Here is a 4,588-nt window from a genome sequence, read left to right on the forward strand (position 1 = left end):
TTCCAAGCAATGAGAACCTCCCCAGAAAGGAGAGACATGTTTAAAAGGTTGGATATAGGCTTGGTGATGATAGGGGCAGCAACCTTAACCCTTGTGTAGTCTTAACATTCTGTATATTCCCCTTGTCCTAAGGGTAAAAAAATGACCGGCCTTCACTAAACCACTAAAATAAAGCAGCTTAATTGAATTTTAAACCCCAAATCTATTTTGCATGAAGAAACAACCTGTCCTTCATCACAAACTTTGTGAATATCTGGGTTTTCCCTCACAATGCAGAAAGACTGCATTTAATCAGTGGACACCACTCGTTTTAATTACAACACACCTGTCATAATTGTTTTCTTTACTAAAGTAGAGGTTTATTATTATTATTATTGCTAAAGGTACTGCATAGGTGTAAACATCTTTTTTTGTTGTTGCAAGAGATAGCACTTGTATAGCCTAAGAAAGTAGCAGAAATGTGCAGAAAATMGTTTTGAATGCATTTTATTAAAGGGAAACAATAACAGTCTTGAACCTTTTTGGCAACATAGTGATATATTCTTACATACTGTACAATGAGGAAGTAAACTACAAAATACTAGTCTTCTCCCATTTTTTAACCATTGCCTCCACCCACAAGGTGCATAAACAACAACAATAAATAAGAACAAAATAAGATAATAGATACAAAACAAAAACGTGACGAACATAAATCAATCAACTCTAATTAGCACATGTAGGACAGTATGCAAGTGTGTGTGCATGGACTTTGCAGATGTATTTCTCGCATGTGCAGCACATAGTATTTGTTTTACAGTCCTTCTTTGGGGGGCAGAATTAGCATCTCCTCCTCTTGCCTGCCCCAGCTGCAGCCTCAGGTGGCTCAGGACAAGATTCAGCCCCCTGAACAGCTTTCACAAGCGCTGCAGAGGCTGCTGTGCGAGGGAGGCGCTCCCTTCTTTGAATGTGTGGGGCTACAAGTGCCTTTCCCAGCTGCTCCAGGAACACCTTCCTCTTGTTCTGCTTAKCAGGCATCTAGGTAGGGTTGATCTTGTTTCATATCACGAAGGCATCGTATGAGGACACATCAATGATGTTATGGAAGATGACCAGGGGCCAGCGGGCAGTCATCCTCCTGCAGCTTTAAGTTCCAATCACCTTGTCCAGGTTGTCCATGCCTCCTTTGTTGTGGTTGTAGACCAGGATGCTGGCTGGCTTCCTGTCCTCACGATCACTAGTCTCAGCCGTTTTGTGCAGTGTGCTCAGAAGAACCACATTCTTGTTCCTCTTTGGGAGGTAAGAAACTAGAGTGGTGGTGGGGGTGAAGGCAAACATTGATGAGAAGGCCTCTCTTCGCCTTGTTGCGAAGAGTGCAGGGGGAGGTCAGGCTTGTTCTTTCTAACTGTGATGGTGATCTTCCTGTTCAGGAGCTGCTGGCTGAGTTCAAATCAGTAGTACACATAATCTCAATTCTCATTGTGTGTRTGTGTCTTTGTGGTGTGTAAATTATTTAATAACTGCTGGGTCAAAAATGACCCTAAGACAACCTTTGTACCCTGGTGGTGTACAGCCTTAATGGAAATAGGAACAAAGGTGATGTTTCACTTTTTATAATGTTGGGGTCACTCTAGGAAAAGTCATCAAATTTTAAGTTGAAAAAATATCATTTAGGGGGTTTTCTCTGCTGTTAAACATAGTGGCGGGTCATCTTTGACCATTAAGACGACACAAGGGTCTTAAACCATCTGACCCAGATGTTTTTATGAGGTCAAGTTTAAGGAGCTCCTTTAGCACCTCGGACTCTGTGACTGCCTGCAGGGAGAAACTTTGTAGCGGGGCAGGGGAAAAAGAGGGAGAAGCATCGGGGATAGTCGCACTAGAAGGGGTGGGAGATGAGGAAATGTTGGACGGGCAAGGAGGCATGGCAGAGTCGAATAGGAATCGTGACATAATGAAGTGGTGATTAAAGATTGTCAGTAATAACCACATCATCAACATTAAGGAACATGGACAGCTGTGAGGAGGAGAGTTTATTCTCCAGGTCTTTAACCGTTTTCCAGAACTTCTTGGGGTTAGACCCACAGAGAGAGAACTGCTCCTTAAAGTAACTAACTTTGGCCTTTCGGATAGCCTGAGTGCACTTATTTCTCATTTGCCTGAACGATAGCCAGTCAGTCTGAGTATGTGTGTGCAGAGCCTTTCGCCAAATGCAATTCTTGCGGTGGAATAACTCTGCCAGATCACGGTCGAACCAGGGGCCAAATCTGTTTTTAATTCTCATTTTCTTTATGGGGGCATGTTCGTTAACAATACCACTGAAAATATCAAAAAAGAAGGTCCAAGCTGATTCTATACCATTTTACAGAGGCCAGTTTATGAAGGAAGGCTTGCTCATTAAAGTCTTTTAGCAAACGTCTATGACAAATCAGGACAGCTTGTTTCACTGAGTAGCCATTACGAGCACAGACTGTAAAACAGTGATCACAAAGGTCATTACAGAAAACATAAGACTGATACCTATCAGGATTATTTGTGAGGATAACTTCGAGGAGAGTAGCCTTTTCTGGGTGTTTGGAGTCATACCTTGTGGTACTGAGCACTGAAGGTGTTCCTTGGTAAAGATTGCCACTCCACCACCTTTGGAAGATGTCTTGCTGAAAAAGATTAGAACCAGAAAGGTTAACATCAGTATTCAAAGCACTCTTCCTTAACCAYGTCTCAGTAATGACCAAAACATCTGAATTGGAGCTGTGAACCCACACGTTAACGTGTAGAAAACCCAGGATTTTAACGAGAGCAGAAATCAGTGAAGCAGATATCAGAGCACACGTCAGAATTGGGGCTAGCAACAGTAGATGGGCCATTTTCATCTAGGTCATGGGGAGGGATCAACCAATGAAATATACTCCTAAAGGCCTAAACTCACTGAAGTGCGTGCAATTTATTTTGGAATGCATTGTTTTGAATGATAATGACCCAACTGGAGCCGACGGGTGGGCAGCTAACGCTCTGTCCGCCTTGCTGCTGCACTCAAGGAGAATTTTTGCATTTTATCTCTGGCGCTGTAGTCACACAAAACACAAAAAAAGTTTGTCCTTATAAAAAAAAGAGGGTAAGAGTTGAGGCTTTACCATACATGCTAATTAGATCAATTAACACAACATCACTATCAGCAAATCTGATTGGAGATATGGACTATCCTGCTAGCATACATATGGACTATCCTGCTAGCATACATATGGACTATCCTGCTAGCATACAGTCAAAGCAACAGCCAGAACTATCGTCGGAGGTGTAGTTGCCGATGTTGAAAGAGAGGGAGGTGAAAATGTACAATTTATTTCAATGTAAGCTGTTGAAAAGTAAAACTTTTTTGAGGGCGTACAAAACTGTATATATTATTCCCCAAGTTGCTAAGCAACCATGTTTATTTTATATATATATATATATATATATATATATATTTTTTTTTTTCTTCTTTTCAACAACAGCTTAATACTGATGGTATTAGTATGCTGATACTACACATAGCTGACAGGGATTCGTTCACTTGAAGTACCAGTTATTTATCAAATCTTGTTAGCTACCAAATGCACCACCAGCCAAGCTAGAATCGCAACGATGTTCACGCTGTAGAGGTTTTACCCCTCCCATCCTCTCTGCCCGCACCGCTCCGCCCGCTTCTGGGGAGTTTTGCGCCCGAGGAAACGTTCCATAACTGCAGGTGACAGTAAATTAACAACCTTGGTTTTATACTTGTTCAGACACACACACTACAGGTACAAATTGTCCATTATATTAACCAGATACTGTAGTGGCCACTCTAACAATGAAAATGAAATGTCTTCAAAAATGGAAGGCGGTCAATGAGGAGGCAAGATCAAGTTGGACCATTCTAGGCAATGAGGGCAATACGCGTGTGAACAACCTAAGCATTACGGAACTTCTATTCGATCAAATAAGCCATACATTGCAAATAAGCCATACCATTTTTGTTAACCAAATTTGACACTTACTTTCACCTCCATACAACAATTCCTTGCTTGGTGAGTGACACCGCCTGCTGGAGAATACAGGTATATCTCTCTCTCTTCGCCTCTGCGACAGTAGGCAGTACGTAATCTTTCACCAAAATGGAAACAACGGAGCACGTGCATCACATTTTCAGACAAAATACATCAATTGTAATACTTATACTACTAAAAAATACTTTAAAAAAAAAACGTGACAGGCGAAATTATATTAAATTACAGCAACTTTATTGCTAGGTCTCGAAAAGGAATGAGTTTCTATGAGAGCAACATTTACAAACCATCTCACGTCAAAGCTTCAATCCGACGCCGTTGTATTCGCAACTATTCATTTTGCCCCTGTAGCTACTGCTTCTTCTTCTTTGGTATTATGGCGGTCCGCAAATAAATGTTCTAGGTGTACTATTCTATAGTGTGAATGTATTACACTTAGTGAAAAAATTGCCCTACCAACTAACCCTGCATCCATTAATACCTCACCACTATACCAACTAACCCTGTACCCATTAAAACCTCACCACTATCCCAACTAACCCTGCACCCATTAAAACCTCACCACTATACCAACTAACCCT

The 4,588-nt window shown here is 41.4% G+C and overlaps 1 long non-coding RNA gene across 1 annotated transcript; it reads right to left on the reverse strand.

The window, feature by feature from the left end:
* Positions 1-470: 470 nt before the first annotated feature.
* LOC139029310 (uncharacterized) lies at positions 471-4,160 on the reverse strand. The gene is made up of 2 exons (XR_011481619.1): positions 3,999-4,160; positions 471-2,636 (listed from the first exon to the last, which is right to left on the reverse strand). It is a non-coding gene; the product is annotated as an uncharacterized lncRNA (long non-coding RNA).
* Positions 4,161-4,588: the final 428 nt, after the last annotated feature.

This window comes from Salvelinus sp. IW2-2015, linkage group LG19 (genome assembly GCF_002910315.2).
Source record: "Salvelinus sp. IW2-2015 linkage group LG19, ASM291031v2, whole genome shotgun sequence".
NCBI lineage: Eukaryota > Metazoa > Chordata > Actinopteri > Salmoniformes > Salmonidae > Salvelinus > Salvelinus sp. IW2-2015.